This window comes from Leptopilina heterotoma, unplaced genomic scaffold (assembly GCF_015476425.1).
Source record: "Leptopilina heterotoma isolate Lh14 unplaced genomic scaffold, ASM1547642v1 Lhet_6, whole genome shotgun sequence".
Lineage (NCBI taxonomy): Eukaryota > Metazoa > Arthropoda > Insecta > Hymenoptera > Figitidae > Leptopilina > Leptopilina heterotoma.
Window position 1 is genome coordinate 1,551,695 of NW_025111137.1, and position 26,887 is coordinate 1,578,581.

The 26,887-nt window shown below is 28.4% G+C and overlaps 1 long non-coding RNA gene across 1 annotated transcript in view; it reads left to right on the forward strand.

The window, feature by feature from the left end:
* Window positions 1-26,887, forward strand: part of LOC122509158 — a 309,869-nt gene that overhangs the window by 158,839 nt on the left and 124,143 nt on the right. The window lies entirely within an intron of this gene.

Sequence of the window (26,887 nt, forward strand, 5' to 3'; positions counted from 1 at the left end):
AAGATATACATAAAGTGTTTTACACATGTACTCATAGTTAATCTCAAAATTATTTTCCCAAAATATACTCTAAAAATAGACCAACTAACAAAATTTTAACGAATTGCAAAAACAAGATCTCAACAATAACTTTTTTGAAAATTTTTGACATGTTAAATCCGCAGCAAAACAAAATATAACTTTTATAATATTTGAGTGGTATTTTACATTTTCTGCCAGCGATTACGTATTTGATGTCAGAATTGCAAAATTCAAAATGGCGGAAACAATATGGTGTCCGCATTTTAAAAAATCAAGGAATTAACTTGAAACTTATATTTCTCTGCGGGGTTTTCGGGATCTCTGATTATGAATCTCATCTCAAAGTTTGAAAATTCAAAACCTAGGATATAATACGTCGACAGAAATGTTTAAAAATTTTCCATATACGCTTAGAACACAGTGAAAAATGCCCCCATCACAATTTAATTGTATTTCAGTGCATTTACAAGTAAACCTACTTTAACTCAGAAAAATAAAAGAAATCTATTTTTGTTATCGACAAAAAAGACGATTTAAGTGTTAAAACTATCCCTTTTGTTGCTAAAAAAAAACCCTTAAAATAACAAAAAATAAGTTAAATCTCTTTCAATTTAATATAATTTTTAAATATTAGGTACAAAAGGAGTTTTGAGGTCGTCGATTACGAATTTATGGTTAGATTTGCGAAATTCAATATGGCGGTCGTATTTTTAAAATTTACTTGAAATCGCTTGAAATTTGTTACTCGGAGATTCTTATTGAGATCGCTGATTACACAGGTCCACAAAAAAAATTCGTTAAAAGGTTCCTTCGACCAAACCTGGTGTATTATATGTTTTTTGGGTCGCTGAAAACGATTCTAAAGTCCGTTTCGCTCCATCACGTCAGGATTTTTTCTAACCTCAAAATACATATCAGATTTTACGTGACAAATAAAATTTTATAAATATTGACGGATTTACCTCAATCTTGGAATTAAGGCTTTATTGGGATTGCTGATTACAAACTTAGAGGCAGATTTTCAAAATACAAAATGTCGGTTCAAATATGGCGGTCGGTTTTTTAAAAAATTCTTGAATTTTTACAAAACTTGGTAGCAAGGGTTTTTGGGGTCGCTGATTACGAATTTAAAGTCAGTTTTCGAAATAAGAATGAAGGATTTAATATAGCGGTTGGATTTATAAAAATTTGACCTGTATACAGGCTCACAAAAGAATTCCTGGTCAGTGACCTTAAAAACACCAAGATACCAAGTTCTGTAAAGGTTCAAGAAATTTTCATAAATCCGACCGCCATATTAGATCCTTTATTTTTATTTCAAAAATCTTACTTTAAATTCGTGTTTAATCAGCGACCCCAAAAACCCCTCGATACCAAGTTTCGTAAAAATTCAAGAAGTTTTTTAAAAATTCGACCGCTATTTTGTATTTTGAAAGCCCTGTCTTTAAATTCGTAATCAGCAACCCCTATACACCCTCGATATCAAGATTGAAGTAAATCCGTCAATATTTATAGAATTTTATCTGTCACGTAAAATATGATATGTATTTTGAGGTTAGGAAAAATCCTGACGTGATGGAGCAAAACGGATTTCAGAATCGTTTTCAGCGACCTCAAAAACATGTAATACACCAAATTTGGTCGAAGGAACCTTTCAACGAATTTTTTTGTCTGTGTTATGAATTTGAGGTCAGATTTATAAAATTCAAAATGGCGGATCCAATATGGCGACCGAAAATTTTGAAAAATCGTTTTGCAACAAAAGGGGTAGTTTTAAAGGGTGACTTTTAGAAAAACAATTTTTTATTGATGACTTAAAAAATGATCAACAATTTTTTTTTAGGTTTTTAACTGCTTTTACGTTAAAATATCTTAAAACCTTGACATGTTGGAGCAATTTAAGAATCAGATTGAAATTTAAAAAGCTATATTGAACTGTTCTTGGTTATCAAAACGTTTTCAGGTGAAATCTTTAGTACCAAAATGATAGATAATAAAAAATTTTTTCCACTTTCGATAATTAAAAATGAACTCTAAATGAATCTAAAACTTAACATAACCTATAATTTTTTGACGCGTTTAATGAATATTATAATTTTCACCGGAAAGCGTAATATTCTAATATTTTCTGAAAAGTATGGAATAAAAATATATTGAAGACGCACGGTAAATATATAATTATAAAGAGCGAAAGCCAATTACTTGTGAACCTGGCGTGTAAAGGGCAACCTTATTTGCATTGAGCGTTCCTGGGGTCCCTTAAGTCGGGAATATCTCCATTTCATTCTCGAAGGGGCTGCCGCGAGAGCGTGGACCCGCGGGATATTTATTAAGGGCGGGTAAGGGTCCCTTATTCTAATCTGGTCCCGCCACTCTCAACGGGTGGTCATACAGACTGCGCTCCTTCTGACGTCACTTATTCACATGCGACGTCCGCTAATTGCAAATAGATTTATTGCCAATGGGATTCTTCCGGAATTAATTGCTTTCCCCTTTATATATATATAGTATTGAACATAATAAACTTGTTTAGTGGGACTGAATTTATTTTGCAAAACAATTATTATGTTTGAAAAACGAAACCGCGAGTATCAAATCAACAGATCTTGGGGAAATTTTTTTTCTCAAGATATAATATATATTTATATTGTAGAGAAAATATTTCGTGAAATCGACCTTGGATCTGACATATAAAGTTCAAGAGGGGAGAAAAAGAAAGAAAGCTTCCAAGATAAAAAGGAAAAAGAAGAGAGAGAGAGAGGAGGCTTTAAAACAAAAAGAGGAGTATAGAAGAAAAGAAGACGAGTTGCTTAGACATGAAGAGAAGCTAGTCGTGTCGACGTATTGTCCGTTAAAAGGATGCCAGCGGCACGTTTATAACAGAGAAACGAATCGCCTCTTTGTTTCTACAAGTTGGTGTGTATCGATCGATCCATCTCGATAAATCGATAGTGCTATTAACAAATTGAATTGTATAATGGAGCCAAAGACCCGGCACCGTAACGTGCTGGAGGCTTTCTCACATATGCGAGACCTATCGGTTCCTTCGATCTCCCTGTCATACAACAAGTATACACAAGTCCAAAAAGAAGCTACTCATCCTGGATTTTTAAATGGATCTGATGATGATGTAGCCTTCTATTTATCAAAAATTTTCAGGAAATTTTTTCAATTTTTCACTGCCAACTATAGAGATTTTAATATTTACATCAAAATTCACAACTATGAATGTATTATTTTAATATATCCATAATATTTCAGGTTTGATAAATACGAATCTAAAACTCTACTCTGCAAAAAAGTATCTTAATTTAACAAGTTTTGGTAGTCATTTCTAAAATGTTTTGGTAGTCACTGTTTAGTTATTTGACATATCTCAATTTATGATGTTAAAAGTATCATCATAACAATGATTCACACATTTTCAGAATATTTTTTGTGGGAAGAAAATTGAGGTATAATATGTTAACATATGCCAAACACTTTATGTATCTTAATTTTTAGTAAATAAAATTTTTGACGCATCTTATGATATTCACAAGTATCTTATCGCTAAACATCTTTTATTATACCAGAAACATCTTAATTTCAGATACACTGCGTTAGAAATGTTCTGAATATATTCCGATAAAATTAAGACACAAATTTTTACTTTAAAGTAATGAAATTTTCAATTTTTTTTAAGTTATACATTTACTTGAAATTTACTATATGTTTCTTATGATTCTTAAAAGTTACTTTAAATTAAAAATTGTTGGTAAAAAAAACTCCTTAACAGCATGTGACTGTTAGAAATCCAATGGTAATTTTATCGACCACTTTTCTCTTTTTAAATATTTAATAAATTTTGCAGTGATGTGCAAAAGTTTTAATAATTCAAAAATAAATTATAATAAAACACTTTGAAATTGGTAAAGACGAGAAATTGATTAGAAGTGACCGTGACAACTGACAATTTTAAAGTAATTTGTAATAATTAATTTTAAAAATAATAAAACTTTTGCACATCACTACTGTCCTTCTTTATTGTATTTTAGATTTTCGTACAAAATTTCAGATCAATTTATTAAATATTAAAAGAGAAAAGTGGTCGAAAAAATTACCATTGGATTCAGTTTTCTTGAAAGTATCAAATTGATACTAAAGTCAATCAAATTGATGCTAAAAATTTGGATTAATTTTTTATTTTATTCACATTTTTAGTATCAATTCGTTAAGATGTTAGATACAATTTTTCTATCTTACGTTTTATTTTAAGATACAAAAAACACCTATTTTTGCAGTGTAGTGTCCAAAGTAACACTTGCAAATATAAGTCTTGTTCTAAGCTTGATTTTGACTAAAATAACTTACATTAATCCAAACATTGACTAAATTTCTGATAAGAAAACTGATTTCAAGACCTAAAACTGTCTTATTTTCAGCCCTTTTCAGACATTTTAAAATGGCGGATTCAATATGTCGGATGATAAAAATTAAATAAATTGTTCATTTCGTCATTAACAATTTAGCTTTCTTCTTATGACAAACTAAATTCAAATGATAAATATGTTACCGAAAAAAATTGTTATATATACAATTAAAATACGCCGTAAAATATTAGTATAATTTTTGTAGTTTAAAATTTAAAAAGGTTTTTCTTTAAGCAAATTTAACATAAATACAACTTATTAACTTAACAATATAAATAGTAAGTAAATTCGCACTAGAAATTTGAATAAAGATAATGAAAATCCGCATGAATGTTAACTCCGATTCCGATTAGCAAAATGAGGAATGTATTATAAGAAAATATTTTTACACAAATTTGTCAATGAAAATTTGATAATAAAATAAAAAAATTAATTTTGGAGATGAACTTTCGAATGGAATAAATAAAAACACGATTAAATTAGGCTTTGGGTAAAATAAACCACATAAACATTGATGATTTCTTTGTGGAGAATCGAGAAAAGTGCGCATTTTTGGGCCATTTCCAATTAAATTATAAAAGTGAAGATTAATTGTTCAAAAGTTTAAAGACTTGAAAATAATTTTGTAAGTTATTAAATGGAACAGTAGAAAATCAAAAGTGACCAAATTGAGTAAAGAATCACCCATATAATAATCGCGCACATTAGTCTTCAAAATATGAATAAGTGAAATTTTTGCATACTCAGAGTATAAAAATATGCGTAGAAACAAAGGAATTCCTTAATTGAAAGCAAAAGTGCGAAAAAGAATGGCACACAAGGAATTTTCGTTCTTTTAATGGTTAATTGGTTTTTTTTTTCAACTTCCGTTGATATTTGTGAAATGACAGGAAGTTGTTGTATACACCTTAGGATTTTGCAGTTGTAACGCGCCGATAATTGGACAGTAATAGATTAATTCGCAGACAATGGTCGAGAGGGCAAAACAAGCAAGAGAAAACAGAGCGTGGCTCCTCTGAATGGGAGTTCTCTGTTAAAGGGAGAGCCAGGTAGAAATTTGTCGAGTATTACTTCCCAGGTGAGAACTGACGCTGAATTCAGGCTTTACTTGGTTAAGGCTTGGTCAAGATTGATTGAGCAGAAAAACTTGCCAAATTCTATTAAGAGAATTATTCTAAATTTTTTTTTAAGTCCCTAGCTAGAAAATCTTGATATAATCGAAATAAGAAATTGAATTCAGACACTGGCTATAGTCACTAAATTTTAGTCACTGAAGATAATTAGTCACTGAAAAATACACTTTTAGTCAAATACTTTTTGTCAGTTAACTGACAAAAAGTATTTGACCAAAAGTGTATTTTACTTGTGCTTAATTTAGTGACTTAGTTCAATATGGTCAAAAATACGAAACGTTTAATATGAATGTAATTTTTTAGAAGTATAGTGGTCACAATCGGAATAAGAACTTCAGTTGTTTAACTCGTAGATATGATAAATCACTATCGAATCATCGTGGCTGCGTGGTAAAACTCACGCGTTGTGTTCCCAAAGTTTAGGGTTCGATCCCACGTGCATTCGAATTTTTCATTCTAAGATTTTAAATGTTATTGGTGGAGTAGTTGACCAGAAAACTATATTTTTGACCAGTTTTAAAGAGGGGCGTTAAATTTTAAACTCAGACTGGCCGCAGTAACTAGAAAAACTCCCCAGTGACTGGTTAGTGACTAACTTAGTCACTAACCAGTGACTGGGGAGTTTTTCTAGTTACTGCGGCCAGTACTGAGTTGAAATTTCTACCTGGGGAGTCTTGACAGAACTGCAATGCCTGAACGAAGCGGAGCGGAGCGGTTTTTGAGAGTGCATGAAGGCGAGTTTCATTTGGTATGAAAGACGACGGACGACGGCACGGGTTCACTCGACAGGCATATAAGGTTACTTGTGGGAAAGACGCCTACGTCTTATTATGGCTTGTTTTGAGCCCTACCAACTCTTTAGTACTATAATTACGCGGTTATTGATAAGTTGATCAAGTTACCAGGTACGAGCCTTCCATTCTGTGGAGGGACAATGTCTTTTCGTTCCAAGCACAATGAGCCTCCACCGCATATTACCGGATGATGGGCCTACGATCTCCAAAACTAAAACGCCTCAATTTAAAACACCTCCGTTGTAATTTCTCCTTTTTGCATTATTCGTCATCGTTTATATAAGTCCTTTCCTCAATTCAATTAAATCTGTTTTGGCCTGAAATTTACCTCTCTAAATCTAAAGTAATATATATAGTCCAAAGTTTAACTGAGATTTCAGTCACTGACATTTTTCTTTCAAATCACACTTATCAGTGTGGGCAAAAGTTTTCTTAGTGCGTAGAAATGTTGGCGCAGTTATTCACGCAGTTGACATAGTCCCACAATATGGCGGATGATGAAACTGAAAATTAAGCATATATAACTAAAAAGTGTCTATCAAAACATCTTAGAAATTACTACCAAAACATCTTAAATTAAGATACTACTTTTTGCAGTGTTCCACTTGATTTTAAACTTTGTATCCTAAGGTTTTCTAGGTCCCAGATTACGAATCTGACCAATGCGGTCAATTTTTAATTGTGTAGTCCGACATATTGGATCCGCCATTTTGAATTTTGAAAATATGATGACAAAATCGTAATCAGCGACCCGGTAAACCCCCAACTAACCAATTTCAGAAATATTTAATGAGTTTTTCACTGGGAAGATAATTTGGAGAGTATAGGTGGAGACTGTGTGGGATTATTCTATGATAATAATTACTGAAAAAAATAATTTAGAAAATAGAGGAGATAATATATACCTATATAATGTTTGTCGGTATTCGTGGGATTAAAATAAACAAATGTAAAGAGATATATAATATAATATTCGTTGAGGCCAAGTCGCAGTGTCGAGATTTCTGCTGATCAGCCAAGCGTGTTAGGGAAGGACGTGTCGTTATCGTAATTGAATTACAAGGCGCGTGGTATTCGACGTGAAAATGACTCAAGAGGGCCTAATAAAAAAAGTAAGACAGTTTGAAGTTACACAGGCCGATGGCTTGTCGGTGCGAAGCCTGAGTGACAAGCTATGAGCCCTGCGTCATCCCGGAGGATATGGGGTACATTCATGCGAAGCGCGGCCGGATCAAAGTCTATTTATATATGTGTGTATTCTCATACTCTTTCCGAAAAACCCTTCTCCTCCTCCCTTCGAATTTACATTCGCTTCTTTATCTTTTTTTCCTCCCGATATTGACGGATCAATGGCGATATTAACGATATTAGCAAAATGAACAGCGAACAATTGTTCGCATATTTTGCTAATAGAAAACATCTCTCTTTTTTTCTTTCTTTTTCTCGTTGTTTTCAACAAAGAGGAGAAAGAGGAAAGAGAGGAGGAAAGTGTTTAGATAAATTCTTGAATATATCATCTGCAAAAATACTTATATATGAAAAATTTTCGAGAATTTCTATAAGATGATTAAAATTCCAACCGAATTCTTCGGGAGAGGAAAGGATTTTCCCCGCAGTGAACAATGTCGACTTAAATAAAGGAAGCAAATTGTTCCTGAAAGCAGGGCATGGAAGATAAGTGTATCTGTCGCAATAGTGTGGTGGGTTTGTGAATAGCAAGTAAAGCAGTATCGAAGCCTCAAAGAAACCGCCGCTCATCGTATACGACGTACGTCGTATCATCCAAAGCAGGTTCAAGCGAGTCCCTCGACATCTTCACTTGTCTGCTGCTGCCTATTAGTTAAGTCCCATCACAACCAGCTAATGACCACCTTTTATATCCAACATTTTACCTTTTACTTCTTTCACATTATATACGACGACCCACGCAGGAATCTCAATATCTTTTCGATTCACAGCCAATGACAACCATAATATTAGTGCCTTTTGTCCCAGCAGCCAATCACATACCGAATTTATTCTTTGTTGATAATAAATGATGCGTCATGCTACTATTATGTAACGCCATTCGAGAGTCGGTACAGAAGTTATTCGATTTGCTACTGATGACAATTAATTACTTTAGATCGTGCTAAAGTGGAATTTCTCTGGTGGCGAAACTAGCAAGGGACACAGAAGATTATAATCGTCTGCAAGTTTCGCCACGAAAAATGGAAAATTCTTGTTGACTATGGCTATAAAGACTTTGGCTAAAGTAAACAAGCTCTGAGTCATACTTTGAAACATTGACCGCAGATAAAAATACTTTTAAGTATCCAAAATTTACAATTTTCAATTATACCCATGAACCTTAAAATTTATATATTTTGACTTTGGTCAAAAACTGTCAAAACATGGCCAATAACAAAAATCTTTTAAATCCACAAAATTTCTATAATTTTGACTATGGTCACAAACTAGCGAACTATGGCCAATGAGAAAAATATTTAAACCATCAAAACTTCCTATAGTTTGAACATTCAAAACGATTGAAAGTTGTATTTGAACAAAAATTACAATTTTCTGTCAATAAGAAACATTTGTTAAATTTTAGATTATGTTACTTAAATCATTTATTATTGACAAAAAATTATAATTTTTATTCAAATATAACCTTAAATTGATCAAAATGTAGAAAATTAAATTCTTTGCCAAAAAGAATTTAGAATTTAATGTCCTTCTTTTTTAAAATACGAAAAATGTTAAGTTTTTTTATTATTAAAAATTATTGCTTATTAAATTAGAAATAAGAAACAATTTTCTAATTTTAAAAATCGGTCTGGTAAAAGGGGGAAAAACTGCTTTTTCCGGCCCTAATGCACAAAAATTGGTAAAAAATATAAGTTTGACACAATATTTAAACAAATTATAGAAAAATGTTAAGTCTTCTTATTGTTAAAAATTATTTCTTATGACATTAGAAATAAGAAACAATTTCTGGTACTCTGAAAAAAAGGAGGAAGAAGAAAGAAAATCGAATCGAAATGGTAGAAAATAAAGGGTAGTAAGAAGAAGAAGAAGTCGATTGATTCAAAAAGGTAAAAAAGAAGGGTAGTGAGGAGGAGAAGAAGTCGATTGATTCCAAAAGATATAAAAAGAAGAGTAGTGAGAAGAAGTAGAAGAAGAAGTAGAAGAGGAGAAGAATCGAGAAGTTGAAATAACTGGAGAAGTTGGTGTGAGAGGAACCCCCCGCAGTTGGTAAAGGGTTTACGGTCTGTCGGACACTCATACGCGGCGGGCGTCTTTCCTTCCACGTGAGCGTCCAGCTGGTATCGGGCATGCAATCACACGGGGGATTAAGGAGACGAAGAAGAAATTGGAAAAGGATAAAAGGATGGCAAGAGGTGGAGCTCAAGGTAAGAGACGACTCGTCCTGTTTGTCTTTATTTTCTAAATTCATCCGCGATGAAGAGACTCTGGCCACGAGCTAACGGATTATCCCACAGACCTCCGATACTACCTCGTCATTTTCCACTTCACGTCATCCGCATGCGAGAAGTTTTTTACTTTTTTTAAATTAGGTATTATACATTCCTCTATATAATACATATATAGTAAATATTGAGATTTTTTCATCAGACCCAATCCATTTTTATTTGCAGAGCAATGTAATTATTCAAATGTCATGAAAAAAACACTTTATCAGTTTTTTAAGGATATCAAAGTGAGTCAAAACATATAATTTTCAGGTTTTCAAATATTTTTATCATTCGCCATGGTTTTCTAAATTGTGACCACAGTCAAAATATAGAATTTTTAGATTTAAACTATTTTTCCCGTTGGCCATGGATTGCTATATATTTTCGGACATGGTCAACATTTGGATATTTTGGGGGTTTAAAATATTTTTATCTTTGGCCATCGTTCACTAAACTTTGACCATAGTAAAAAAAAGTATCAAAACGTTACTTGGGAAAACTAGGTGTGATCAAGAAATCTTGATATGTTCGTAGTACGAACACAATAGATATTTTATAAAAAGAGACATTGGCCGATTGTACGCAATATGAAATGCGCCGTAAGATAAAAACAGGAAAGATGCAAATACATACTCTTAAGCGCAAATACATCAATCTTGGTTATAAGTCATTCTTCATCGATCAGCTCTTTATCCGATCCGATGGAGAGACATTGTCGAACGCTCTTGTGCGTAATGTTCAGGCAGATGTCAAGAGAAAACTTGTTCAATGACATGCAACACTTGTTTTACTTTGTCATTTTCATACCTCCACCTCTCCTCAGTTTTCTATTTTCTCTTAATTTCACATATTTTTTTATAAAAATTATATTCTTTCTCCATTACCTATACACTATACCTTTAAGAAATATCTACTCTAGAAAAAAAATTCCTCCTATATGAAAGAAGAAAAACAGGAGGAAGCACAGTTTTTCTAAGGATAATAAATTGAGACAAAAAACATATCAACAGTTCACAACTTTTGATACGTTTTTTGTCAGAATTTGACATCCTTCAGGACTCGAACTAGGCCCGCGAATTCCGTAAGGGTCCTTAAATTTGCTTAAAGTCCATAAAAATCAATTTTTTTTCAAAAAAGGTCTGTAAATTCCGTAATTTAATTAAAAAGGACGAAAAGTTCGTAAATTGTATACGATATCATTTGGAGAATTTTAGAGAAATTATAAATGATTGCAAAAATTCAATTATGTTCAAAAATTTTAAAATACTCTCATCAAAATTTCAATTATTTTTAAAATTAACAAAATTCTTCTCCGAAATTCAACTATTTTCAAAATTTTTCCTCAATTCAATGATTTTCAATATCCAATATTTTAATAAAATTTTCCAAAAGAATTCATTTATTTAAAAGAAATTTAATAAAATTCTACGCAAACATTTAATTATTTTAATAAAATAATAAAAGTTTCACAGGAATTCAATTATTTACAAATTTTTTTAAAAACTTCTTCGCAATATTTCAATTATTTTCATAAATAGTAAAATTCTTCTTAGGGATTCAATTATATTCATAAATAATAAAACTCATCTCAAAATTTCAATTATTTTTTATACAATTTTAATTAAATTCTTAAAATTTAATTAAAATTCGTCAAAAGAATTCAATTATTTAAAAATATGTTCATAAAACTCTTTATGAAAATTCAATTTTTAAAAACATTCAATTATTTAATAAATTATTTATTTTTGTATTTAAATAATTGGATTTTTGTAGATTTTTCTAATAAAAATTGATTTAAAAATGAATTTCAGTGAAGTTATTTGAAGTTTTTATTTTCTAATTTATATTTATAATTCAAGAATTTCCGAATAATCGAAATTTCGTAAAATTGAATTGTGAACAAATGGTTTTGAAAATTTACAAAGAACTTTTTCAAAAAATATTAAAAATAATGGATTTATAGAAGAATTTTAGTTAAAAACACTAAAATAAAAATATAATTTTGGAAAAGTTACAAATTATTACAGAAATTCAATTATTTTCGAGAGTAATAAAATTCTTCGTAGAAATTTAATTATGTTCAAAAATAATAAAATTCTTCTTAGAGATTCAATTATTTTCACAAAAATAATAAAACTCATCGAGCAAGTTTTCAAAACTTGATAAATCGGTATTTTCTTATTTGGAGAAAATTAATCAAATGACTTTTCTCACATAACCACTATATTTAATTTTAAAATAAAAAATTTGTATCAATTTATTTTTATAACAATAATGTTTTTATATTTAAGACGTTCTGTTTGTAAATAAACATTATCATAATTAAGTCATTTAAAGGTTTTGGTAATTTTTTCTAATAAAAAACATAAGAATTATAAGTCATCTTGGTTATGTCAAAAAGTTTTTAAATTGAAAATTCGTTATTAATAAAATTTTGTTTTACGTTTAAAATAGTGACAGGTCGATTTGTGAGGTCTTTAAAATATTAAATTTATGCTTATCACAATTTTCTTAAAAAATTGAATTTACCAGCTTTTAAAAACTTGCTCCTCAATTATTTAAAAATTTGTTGATAAAACTCTTTATGAGAATTCAATTTTAAGAAACTTCCAATTATTCAATTAATTATTTATTTTGTATTTAAACAATTTAATTCTAGTAGAATTTTCTAATAAAAATTGATTTGAAAATTAATTTTCAGTTAAAATTTTAGACTATAATTGAATATTAAAAGCGTAAATTTTTAGAAATAATTGATTTTTAAAAGGGTGTCAAATTAATATCTTTGAAATTCTGTAGAATCAATTTTTTGGAAAAAGTTTAATTGAATTTATTTTTAAGTTATTTGAAGTTTTTATTTTTCTATAATATACGCATTTAATTAAAGAATTTACGAATAACTGAAATTTCGTAAAATTGAATATTGTTAACAAATGTATTTAAAAATTGTCAAAGAACTTTTTCGAAAATTATTAAAAATAATTGATTTAAATAAGAATTTTAGTTGAAAACTCTTGAAAATGATAATTGCATTGAAATTATGAAAGTATAATTTTGAAAAAGTTAAAGTATAACAATATTCTTATAATATAAAATAATGATTTTATCACTAGCACATCTTCATGTTTTATAGTTATGAAAAATTAAATTTATAGTTTTAAGTAAAATGTTCTCTTAATACTTAACTCTGACTGCTTATATTTTAGTTACTAATTTGTCCGTAATTTTTCATTTTTGATCCGTAAAGTCCGTATTTTTAAATGCTTTCACTGTTTCGAGCCTTGCATCCTTAAAAAACTGAACACATGGAAGAATAGAAAATGACATTTAGAAATTAAAATTTAATCACCCAGATACATGAATACTAATGGAATAACAGATTTAATGACGATAAAGAATAGAAAGTAATCTGGCGTGTCAAAGAATGAATTAAGAGTATCAGAAGGCAGCATATATGTAACTTTGAAGAGTGAGTTTTTTATATCAAGTATTTTGTTGATATTAACGTCACTTTGAGATTGGATGCCTTAAAATCATTTACCCTGCGAAATATTTGTTTGATATCGACTAATGTCTATCTTGAGAGAGAAGAGCATCAGTTTGTAAAGAGACACAATGAGACTAAGAATGAAGAGAAGAAAAGGAATTCGAGAATCGACACAATCGAGAGAATGACTTGCGTAACAAATACTCTTTTTAATCTGTCGTGGTCCTCATGTCATTTCTAGTGTCTGAACGAATTTACCATTGTCCTTTTCTTGTCTTTCACGACGAATGAATTTCTTTATGTCCTCTGATTCGTTATTTATTATGGAATGATGAAATTTCGAAATTTTTCAAAGAATATATATAATCCATTATAAAAAGAATAAGTTTCAAACAAATCCTTTCACCTTTCTCAAATACTTATTCATATATATTTACATGTGATTCGTGCCTCTAGAGAGAAATTTTTAATTCTTAATAGTAAAATAAGACAACAAAATTTCCAAACTTTAGAACAAAAGGAACGTTTTTAGATCAAGTATCTAATTTTTAAAAATTAGCAACAAAGATTCATTTTGGAAAAGTGTTTTTTTCTACAAAAATCCTAAAGTAAATATTAGCGATTCGAAAAAAAGAAATTCAGTAGAGTTTTTCCACCTTTCAGCACATAGAGAGCTACTGCGTTTAACGCAGTTGTTTACATAAATAGTGGGGAGTCCCTAAAACGGAACAACTCGCGCGCTTTCTATGAGAATTTATAAATGCTTTATGGAAAATTGTCAATGACAAAATTTGTGGATAATTCCCTCCTACCAAAACACGAAATAAACGAATGGCTAAACTATTTAAAAACTTGGGACAAAAAAAGGAAAATGTCGACTAAAAATAAGTGAAACGTATAAAATGTCAGTACCTGCTCGTGGGAAGACTGAAAATTTCAAACAAATTTTTTTTATTTTCATTTCTTTTGGAGGCATGAGAAAAAAAATTGCCATATTAAAAAAGGAAAATGACTGGCTATTTTTGAAGTAGAATATATAGCTTCAAAAAATATGAACATTAGCTGGATTTTTAGAAAGGACACTCCTCCTTAATTTAGTCTTTGTATATTTGACAATATCTGAAGAAAGATCCTTTATTAAGTTGTTTCTTCGTTCTCCGTTCATTGTCGTTTTATCGTGCATACACTTGCTTACGGGCGGTGTTTATATAATTTTCCGGTTTTAGTTGTCAACGAAGAGAAGTAGCATTCACATTTTTTTTGAGTATCTAATAACACTACATGCAGGCACACAAAAAAAGTGTTTTAGCAGAGGAACTACACCAGTATATTACCATGTATTTTTTCCGGCTAAATCCAAATCCGAAGTCGGAATTGTCAATATTGGTTCTTTTTTGAGATATACTCAACAAACGACTCAAAAAAACGAATTAGAATAAAAAAAATTCAAAAAAAAATTTTTTGACACACACTAGTATATTTCCATGTACTTTTTCCCGCTAAATCAGAATTCGAAGTCAGAATTGAGAAAATTGCTCAAAATTTTGAGATAGACTCAAAAATCCGAATTAAAATAAAAAAAAATGGAAATTTTTTGCTATGACACTACACTAGTGTATTTCCATGTAGTTTTTCACTCTGATTCCGAAGTCAGAATTCTCAAAGCGGCTCAAAATTTTAAGTTCAATTACAAAGGTCTCAAAAACTCGAATATAAAAGATATATGTAATGTAGTGTACTAGCAAGAAAAAATTGAGTCTCTTGATTTCAATTTGTTTTTCTTATAGCAGATTTTCTCAAAATTTTATCTCAATTTTATCTCAAATTTTTTATTCTATCTTAATTTTCACTCAAAATTATTATCTCAAAATTTTGAGCCAGTTTGATAATTCTGACTTCGAATTCGTCATTCGAGTGAAAAAATTCGTATAGAAAGACACTATAGTGTAGTGTCGTACAGAAAAATATTTATTTTTTTATTTTAATTCGGTATTTTGAGTCGTTTTTTGAGTTTATCTCAAAATTTTGAGCAATTCTCTCAATTCTGACTTCGAAGTGCTAGGGCACACAGTGGGGCAGAATGCATAAAAAGTTGGCAAAAAATAAAAATATGAAAAATTCAATTCCATCTTTTAATTATATTATTTCAATAAATAATAAGTCAAAGTTTGATGAAATATAATTTTTAGTTCTTTTTATCTGCTGCTTTTCATAGAAACATGTTTTAAAGTCGACCTATTTTCAACGGTTACGTTCGAGCTTTTCGTTTGTCTATGAAGGTAAGGTTTGTAACCTGATTAAAACGTACAACGTCACAGATTTTGAATTATTTGCCATGGAATCTTCAAATTCAGGTATTTAAGTATAATATAGAATAGATAAAATTGTATTTTATATTTTAATTTTTAAAATTCTTAAAAAAACGAGCTTCTAAAATTCAAAAATTAAAGAAATTTTCTGTAAACATTAATTATTTTAGTTATGTTCCAAGCTAGTCCAAGCGTTATTTTTTGGATTTTTTATTATGTTTTTGATTCTAAGTTTCAGAATCTGCTTAAAATTTCTGCGAATACTTGCGATTTTTCGAGAAAAAGTGATTTTATTGGACACATTGCAAAATACAGAAATATGAATGTATACTTTGTTTTGAGAAAATTTGTTAACCTTTAAAAATTAAACTTAATAAGATTTTGATTTTAAAATGTACAATACTATTAATTTTTTATTTAAAAATGTATGATTAAAATTTATAAATTGGGATAAATAAATATTCTTACAATTTTCGAAATTCTTTATCACATAAGTATTTTTTATTTAAGTAAATATTTGTAAATTGTAATAATTAGTGTAGAAATTAAAAATAAATTATTGAAATTTTTATATAAGGAATGACTTCAAGCACGCTTCATGTCAGGTAAATTAGTTTCAAAATTTGGTATTTTAAAAATCCTAGGATAAGCTTCTACATTTTCAACCTTATTAATTTTTAAAAATTGAAATATGATTCATAATCAGCTGTACAAAAAACCAATAAAGATAAAGTTTCAAACGATTTTGTTTAAATTTTTAAAAAATATTTGCCATATTGAATCTATCATTTTATATTTTAGAAAACTTACTTCACATTCGTAACCAGCGACCTCAAAATCAGATTTCAAGCAATTTCGTTGATTTTTTAAAAAAATATCTATTATTTTGTATCCACTATTTTGTAGTTTTAAAAATTTGACTTCATATTTGTAATCAATGACCCAAAAAACACACGAATATCTAGTCTCAAACGATTTCGTGAAAATTTTCAAAAAGTTTCCGCCATATTTGATCCGCCATTTTGAATTTTTAAAAACTAACTTCATATTCGTAATCAGCCACCCAAAAAACTTAAAAATCTCTAATGTCAATAATTTTTAATAAAAAATACATTTAATGCCAAATTTTTTATCATTCTGCCCCACCGTGGGGCAGTGTCATAAAAATTTTTTAAATTTTAATTCGGTTTTTTGAGTCGTTTTTTGAGTTTATCTCAAAATTTTGAGCAAATCTGTCAATTCTGACTTCAAATTCGGATTCAGCAGGAAAAATGCATATATATGGGAATATATTAGTGTAGTGTCAAAAAATTTTTTTTCAATTTTTTAGTTCAAATTCGTTTTTTGAGTATAACTCAAAAAAAGAACCAATTTGACAATTCTGACTTCGGATTCAGCGGGCATAAATACATGGGAATATATTATTGTAGTGTTTAGGCCAAAACACTTTTTTTGTGTACCTGTGTAATTTTTAGATAGAGTAAATCAGAATATTCTTTAGGGAAAAAGTCAAAATTTTTGAAAATCTGGAAATGAAAAAAAAGTCAGTTAAAGAGAAAATTAAGTTTTCGTGTCAAGCCTGATAAAATACGAACCATTTTTTGTGAAAGAAGTAAATTTTGTGATGCTTAATGTAATAAATAATAATGGTGGGAAATGTTTATTTGAATTGAAAGGAATTTTCAAAATATGTTTTCATCTCTATTTGACTTTAAAATGAATCTGATTGAAAATGCTGACACTCGGAAGTTGGAATTTCTTCAGAATGGTTAAAAAAAAAAAAAATAAAAAAAAAATGTGAAAAGAAGACATTGACCGATCAGGTGTCGGCGCTTTTGACATTTTTCAGCAGCAATAGAGAACGTCGGCTGTTCTTTTTCCTCACCTTTTCTCTCGATACACACTCACTCTAGTTTCTGTCGCGAGAAAAGAGCTCCTGTTAACACATAAGGAGCAGGTATGATTATTATTGGTACGTGGCCGTGTCACTACAGGGGTGTCACGTCACAATAAGTACAGAGAGAATGAGTAGTGGCGAACAGGCAGTTAAGGAGATGCGATCAACGAAGATGAAAGAGGCCGCTGCTTACATTGGAAGAATCCCACGCCAAAACTCGCTTTCCTCACAATGCATCCTCATGATCTTTATTTCATCCAATGTTATAGAGGACGTGGAGAGAATCTACGACCACCCGCTGTCCGAGTTGTGACTTCATTTGGCGCAACCCATATATTTATATATATCTACTATACACTCCTTCTGCATCTCGGTTTTCCCTCTTCATCTCTGTTATCCATTGCATGTGGTCCAGAAACACTGCCTTTGAAACTAAAAACTTGGTCCACGCTTCAGGGAATATCGACCCCTCTAATTGTCATGCTACTCTTCAAAGTAATACTCTACAAGGCTTTTTCCAAGTATCCGAAAACTCTAAACGAAAATCATGTCTTTTAACACGCTTGTGTTTCTGTTTCTCACTTTCTCCGGATTTTTAAGAATTCAGGCCATATTTTTGGTCTCCATTAATCGAGTAGCACTTCTTTTTCGAAATTATGTTACATATTTACAATTTTACATTCTTTGATTCATCCTAAACGAAGCATTTTTTTATTCTTGTGTAAAATGCTCCTTATGAAGTAATGCTCTTGGTTGGTTTTTATCATTTTTACCCCCAAAATCGAGGTTAAAAGTACAAATTTTCTGTGGTTAGGTAATACAATCACAGGCAATAATTTATTTTAAATAACTTAATTCTATTGAAGAATTGCCATAAAGTTATTACTTTATAAATCATTTAACGAAGTATTTTTTTGAAAAATTATAATTTCAATTCTGTTGAAATTAGTTTCAATTGTAAAAATTTTAACTCAATTCTTTAAAAAGATCAACTACTTTAATAAATATCAAAATTCTTTCCAGAATTTCAATTATTTTCAAAAATTAAAAAGAAACTCTCGTCAACATTTCAATTATCTTTATAAATAAATAGTAAAATTCTTCAACAAAATTCAATTATTTTCATAAATAATAGTATTCATCACAAGAATTATTTTCAAAAAATATAGAAAAAATTGTCAATATTTTAATTATCTTTATAAATGAATAGTAAAGTTCTTCGACGAAATTCAATTATTTTCAGGAATTTTAATAAAATTCATTGCAAAATTCAATTCTTTTCATAAATAATAGTATTCACGATAAGAATTCAATTATTTTCAAAAAATTTAATGAAATTCATGGCAAAATTTCAATTATTTAAAAAAATTTTTCTTAATTTAATAATTTGTATCTATATGTCTCTTATATTTTAATAAAATTTCCCAAAAGAAATCAATTATATTTAAAAACAATTTTGACAAACTTCTACACGAATATTTAATTATTTTCTATAGTAAATAAAATTTGACAGGAATTCATAATAATTAAAAAGGGTCCGTTCATAAACTACGTCACGCCTTAGAGGGGGGGATGGAATTAATTTTTTGTGACGTTCTGTAGAAAAAATGGCGCCAAAGCATGTAAAATTTGTGACGTGGGGAGGGTGGAAAAATTATGCAAAATAGTGTGACGTAGTTTATGATCGGCCCCAAATAGAAATTGTAAACATTTTTTCGTGAAATGTCAATTGTTTGAAACTTTTTTATAAAATTCTTCGCAATAATTTAATTATTTTCATACGTAAAAAAACTCATTGCAGAATTCAATTATTTAAAAAAAATTGCAATAAAATTGTTCCTAAAAATTCAGTTACATTCACAAATAATGTAATTACTCTTAAACATTTTATTAACATTTTTATTAAATTTATTAAAATTAAAAAAGAATTTAATAAATTATTTATTTATTTATTCAATTTTTAACGGGCTTAAAGCCCTTTGTACATTGTGCTTAACAAAAATATTTAACCAATTATAATAACGAGATAACAACAAGTTTATTATTTAAAAATTTGATGATAAAATTTTTTATAAGAATTTAATCTTAAAAAATATTCAATTATTCAATAAATTATCTTTGATTGTATTTCAATAATTTGAATTCTGGTAGAATTTTCTAATAAAAATCGATTTGAAAATTAATGGTATAGTTTAAGTTTTAGATAATAATTTAATTTTTGAGAAGTTACTAATAACTGCAAATTTAGAAATAATTGAATTTTGTAATGGTTTCAAATTCCAATATTTGCAAATCTGAATTTTTCATACTTTTAATTAAAAGTTCTTTGAAAATAATTTTTTTCAAAAAGCTTATTATCTACCCAGGTAGAAAAATTTAATGGAAGCCTAGATATATGCTAGCGCCACCACTGGAATTTGTATGGCAGTTTATCTCGCCGACGTCTTCTAGCGCCTTGCATGGCGCGAGCATTTTCCGCTAGAATGCAACATAACCTAAAATTTCTGTTGCATAAAGTGTCAGAGGTGTTTGTTTTTATTTTTAAAGTAAAAGTAAATGTTTGCTTGAAGAATATTATGTCATTTAAAAACAATAATAGTAAGGAAATGTAAGTATTTATATATTTGTAATTTTTATCAAATTTAAATATAAATTAATAATGTATTAAAAATTTCTTGGTCTTTCGTTAATTCATATACATATTTATAAAATAATTTTTAGTTTGTGAATGTTTTATTCGACCTCTAAGGAAATTTAAAAAAATATTTTAAGTAATTAATCTAACAATTTATCACCAAGAATAACAATAAATACTTTTGATGAATTAAACATATTAATTTCTCTAAATTCAAATTAGAAAACGTAACCTCAAACTGGATTTATGTTTTCTTTATTTTTAATTGACCTCTCAGAACAGTTTTGTTGGTTTTAAACTTTTAAATAAGAACTTAACTTTTGCAATTAAATTATAAGTGATTTTTTAATAATGATTTAGACTTTGGGAGATAATTTTCATAAACTAATATGTATATATAATTCCACAAGTTTAACAAGTGTGATTACATTTATTAAAACGAAACGTGTAATTAATTCTTTAAATATGTATAATTTCCATTGTAAACAGATAATTAGTAAATGTTTTTTATATATACTTTTATTTAAAGTCATCAAATGAAATGACATATGAGAATAATTGTTTAATTCGCGAAATAAATTTTTGGCAGGTGAGGTTATGTACATACATTCTGTTATGTTCGCATTCTAGCACTGCGAGCAGAATGCGAGGAAGGTGCTAGAGCACAAAAGTGTTTCAAATGCTCTCAGCGCCACTACAGCGCAATGGCGTGCGAGAGTGGCACCTTACTAGCGCCACCAAATTTTTCTACTAGGGTAACTAGGAATTAGTAAAAATATTTACTAATTTGAATTAGTGACTGACTTTTTGCTTCTGAATTAGTAACTTTTACTATTTAATAGTACACTGTAAAAAATTTAGGGAGTTAACGGACTCGGGAGTTGGGAGTGAAATTTTTCGAGTTAAAAATCAACTCCAAAAGAGAGTTAATTTCTAACTCCCTTCATTCAACACCCGCGCGAGTTATTTTTTCCTTGGGGAGTTAGCATTTGGGTGTGAAGTTTTAACTCTCTTTATTTAACTCCCCTGGCATTAACTCCCCAATGGGTGCGACTTTTATAGACCCCCCGGGGGAGTTAAAATTTAACTCCCTTTTTTTACAGTGTAATTTCTACGACTTTATAAGTAAAATTTACTTATTCAAAAGTAAACAGTCAGTGATTAGATTAAATTAGTAAACATTTTTACTAATTCCAATTTAAGAATGCTTAATCGAAATTTTATTAAATTATTTCAAGTTTTTTTCTAATGCAAATGTAATTGAAGAATTTCTAAATAATCGAAATTTCGTAAATTGAATTGTAAACGATTGTAAACAAATGAATTTGGACATTCTCAAAAAAACTATCAAAAATTACAAAAAATAATTGATTTAATTATTTTATTTAAAAAATGTAGAAAATAATAATTGAATTAAAATGATGAAAATAATTTTGAAGTATATAGTTTCAGTAAAAATGTTCTTATAATATATTAAATAATGATTTTATCACTCGGTTAATACCTTTAATGATTATAAGTTATTGAATTTCAAAAGGTTTAAATTCGAAATTTTTGAAAATCTTAATTCCTATGAAAAAATAATAATGATTAAATATTCATTTGAAAATGAATTTATTGGTGTTTTTGTATGATTTTACAATTAAAGAAATTCGTAAATAAATGTATAATATATAGAACATTTTATTGACTATCTAATAATTTTTAGAGTGAATCAGAATATTCTTGAGGGTCAGGGAAAAACAAAATTAAATATTTGTGGCATCAACCCTGAATTATTTAAAGAGTGCAGAAAAAATTGCGACTTTATCATTTCTCTATAATTTACTAAACACAATTCATCAAGTCGATTATGATTCCTCAACAACTAAACGGAAACGGAAGCCAAAATATTGATGAAGAGTGACAGTGACTTAATCATCTTCATATTGTAGAGTTTGATTAATGGAAAGTCAAACGGCATTACCGGGTAGCGAGGAGAAAAAACGAAAGTTCAATTTAAGTTTGACTGTCTGATCATTTAAACAATCATTTTCAATCATCTTTTCACCGCGGGTGATTGGTGTATTTTCGATAGTATAATTAATTACCCCGCGTCAACATTTTCCTTGAGTTGGAGAACATTTAGAAAAATGAAAATAATAAAAAAATTCTCTAGGGACATATTTTGGAGACATGTGTGTATATAAACCTCTATATATGCGCGTAGATATTTGGGAAGATGTATACAGCATAGTTTTCAATCAGATTAGAAAAGACTTCTCGAGGTATTTCACCTTGTTGCTCTACGGAACGAAGACTAACGGAGTGTACATCCATCATTTTACAAGCGCATCCTTCATTTCGCGCATTCTCTTCCTTCTCGTTATTTTCGGCAGTGAGAGAGTGAGATTTCAAAATAAACATGTCAGACATTCGTTGACTATTTTATTTTCAAGATCCTGATAAATATTTTCGAAAAAGAATCCTTTAGATCTTGATATTCTTTAATGTTCCTAATGTTGATATGATTGATATTGTTTCAAATTTAAATACATGATAAATCTCTTTTGTGGCAGAATGGAAAATTAATTTTCAAATGAAACAAAATTTCAAATTTTCAAATGGGGCAATTGGTAACAGTGGGGTAATAAGTACCAAAACTATAAATTTTGCTTTAGGATGTTTATTATCGTCTTTTTTGTTGTTATTCCTGAATCAAACATTTATGAACACTGTCCATATTACAAAGATCGGACAACAAAAACGTCGATTATAGAGATTCTGGACCAAAATTTAAATTCTTGTTACTTATTACCCCACTGTTACTATAATTGCCCCATACTGTGTTATTAGCTTTTACTTCCTTTTGAAAGAAATTCTTTTTGAAAGTTTATTGGATTTTAATTAATTCGACGTTAATTAAATAAAATTAAATTAAATCAAAACTAATTTAGAATAATAATTAAATTAAAAAATATATTGTAAAGAAATAATTTATGTTCACTAGACAAATTTCTGACAAATTGATATTTCACTATAGTATTATAAATATAAATATTAGTAACACCTGAATTTCTAAGGCTTTATTCATACACTGAAATGACGAATTAACTGTTTATTCAAAGGCCCATCAATGCTATCCATTACAAGCAGTTAGGTTATCGGATTCAGTCCTCCATTAGGCCTTTTTAGTATATTCTGTATCCCGTATCAAAGATACTATCTCCAAATATATGGCTCTCGATCTTTCCCCTTCAGTCAAGAGACTATAAAGAAAGGCGCAGGAATTCATGGCTCGCGACTGGTCCACCTCTACCTGCGAATTCAAATTAATATTATTCTTTTTTTTAATAGAACAATAATTTAATATTTCAAAAAACATCATATCGATAATTATTTTTTGTATTAAGAACACAGCTTTTTTTTTATTCCTTCTTTTCATTCTTCAAAATGAGATACAAAAACTATAGTTTTTCTGCGAACAGTTTTTTTTAAGTATCAAATTGACACTAAAGTGAATCAAATTGACGCCAAAGATTTGGATAAGTTTTTTATTTGATCCATATTTTTGGTATGAATTTGGTGCTATTTGATACTATTAAGTTTAACAGTATTAAGATGAAAATAATTTTTAAATTTAAGATTTGTATTTGTTACTATACTATAGAAAAATTCAATCTTAAATAACAAAATTCTTTACTTTTTTGTAATTATTAATTACTATAATACAACACTGAATAATTTTTACGTAAACTACATCTCTAAATCTATTATTTGGAATAATTTTTTGCAAAAGTTTCTCGAGAATTCAATTATTTAAATACAAAAATTCAATTTTTTATAATAATTGTAATACTGTAACTGGACATATATTTTTTAAAGTTATTATTAAGGTATATAATATTTTCTCAAAAAATTATAATGCAAAAATTCTTAAAATTAATTTTTTCAAGGGAGACTTCGACAACATATTAAGAAAATAATGTAAATCTTCTATAAAATTATTTTTATAGTAATTTTTTGAGAGGAAATCAATAATCAGAAAATAAAAAAGGTCAAAAAATATTCTGACCATTTTTTAATTTTTATTTTTCTTAAAAATTAATAGATTTTGAAATCCATGCGTAAAGTTTTGTAGAAAATATGTTTTTGAATCCACAAAACAATTGCCAAATGAAAAAATTGATTTTTACAATTATTTAAGCATTTTTTTAAAAAAAAGTTTGTTTTTCGGATGAAAATGATAAAAAATACAATTGTTATTCATTTTTTTTTATTTAAAAATCAATTTATTTATGTTTGTTACTAATTTTAAACAAGTGAATTTTCATATAAAAAGATTGCATAACAATAGTAGTTTTTAGCATTTTCAACCTAAAAACAATGCCTTTTTTTCAAAAAAATGCTTCAAAAATTGTAAAAATAAGTTTTTTCATTCGGCAATTTTTTTGTATAGATACAAAAACATATTTTCTACAAAATTTCGGATGGATTTTAAAATCTAACAATTTTTAAGGAAAATAAAAATCAAAAAATGGTCAGAGTATTTACTGACCGATTTTATTTTATGACCATTGAATTCCTCTGAAAAAGTTAATATAAAATTAATATTATAGAAGATTTCAATAATTTTCTTGATATAATTATTAACTTAAAAATGCGAAGTCTCGCCTTAAAAATATTTTAAAATTATTTTTTAATGATAATAGTTTTTGAATAAATATAATACAATTTAAAAACTCCCAAACAATTAAAATTAGGTAAAATCTTTTAAAAATGATTGAATTTTTGAGAAATATAAAAAAGGTTAAAAGATAATTAATTGTTTGAAGAATTTTAATTTTAAATTTTGAACATGATTGTTTTCTCCAAAATGTTAAAATTGATTCTTAAATATTTTAATATTATTTATTGAATGTATTTGAATTTTTAGGAGTATATGTATAATTGAAAATAATTGGATTTTTAAAAATTAGAATCGAGTCAATTATTTTCAAAATTTGCAATTAAAATTCTTCAAAATTTGATTTTCAAAAATTGTAATAAAATGTTTAAAAGAAGAAAATTATTTTCAATTAAAAATAACAAAATTTCAATTATTCTAAAACTTTTTAATTACATGTTTATTTTAAAAATTTTAATATCTTAAAAAATTATTCAAAAATATAATTTTGAAAGATTTGTCTATAGTTATTTTTAAAACTATAAAAATCTAAATAAGTTGCGTATTTTATACAAAAATATGGTATTTTGTTGAAATGTTTGGAATGAAAGTCGAAAAGGTCGAAATTTTTAAAAATAAGTCGATAAAAGTGGCATTTTTAATTAACAAATTATTTTATATATTTATTATTGTTTAAATATATATATTCTTTAAATAAAGCTAAATTAGAAAGTATATAACTGTAAAAAAATTTTTTGGTGTAGAGGAGCAAAAATTAATTATTTGTTAACTAATATTGTTTATAACAGTTAAATAAATTAGTAGAAATTACTATTTATTAGTAAAATTTACTAATTCAAAAGAAAAAAATCGGTCACTAATTAAAATTAGTAAAGATTTTTATACTAATTCTTTAGAGAGTGGTACTATTAAAAATAATTTTTTTGATAACATGTCTTTTTAAAATGAAATAAAATTGTGATGCAAAATTTGAAAGTGGGATAAAGAAAATATAAGAGATTTTTACTGGGTCCACATGGACATTTGATTTGATCCCTCTCTCCCCCAACTTTAATTTTTTTATGAACCCCCCTTCCTCCAAAAAATGTCCACGTGGTATAAGAACGACCTCTAAGTAATCATTCCCACAAAATAACATTCAATCTAAAATAGTTTAGTAATCAGTCCCGAACTTTATAGGAATCAATCTAAAATAGTTTCGTAAACAGTCTCGAACTATATAGAAATTAATGTATAGTTTAGTACATTCAGTACCTACTGCTTTTTTATATTCGATTTTTATAAGTATTAATAGTTTTAAATGCTAAATAATGTAAATAATATTCTTTCAAATCGTAAATATATTTCAGCGCAGTTATGAATATTTTGCGAAAAAACAATTTTTCAGAAATAGAAAAGCAACAAAATGACATTAAGGAGATGAAAAAAAAAGTTTCCCGAATATTGAAAAGAATTTAAGTTGCATTCTTTGACATTTATACATCAGATAATTGTAAAACGTTTTTCTTTAACCAAAATACAATTTTAGGTCACCTGCCAGAAAACTGGTTGGTCAAAATTTAAAAACTTTAAGCCAAACTCCGTAATCCATTCGACTGCGCCTAATTCGGATATCGAGTCTTTGGCGCTCGCGGGGGGACAACAACAAAGCGACAAAATATAAGAAAAGGATTTTTGAAAAATGTCGATCGTTGTGTTGTTGTCCTTTGAAAGAAAGAAAGAATGAAAAAAAAGTATAACCGACCGAAATCGTGCAGCGTTTTGGAAATTTTGTTTTCGAAAATATTAGGAAAAATATTTATAGGATTTAACTTGGACAATGAACGCCGCCTGAGCCATTAGAACCGATTAGCGGTTGTTTGCACGAGCAATCGGATTTGCAAGTCCCAAGTTTCCATCTCGTGCTGGTATAGATTATTATTGAGACTACTCTTAATAACCTTATACATTATACCGTTCGGCTTATTAGCTCGCGTGGCTGGAACGTCGAAGAAGGGTTGGACGGCTGGGCAAATATTTATCGTAATTACCTTTCGTTGCTTATGTTCTCATTCTTCACTGACCAACCGGACATA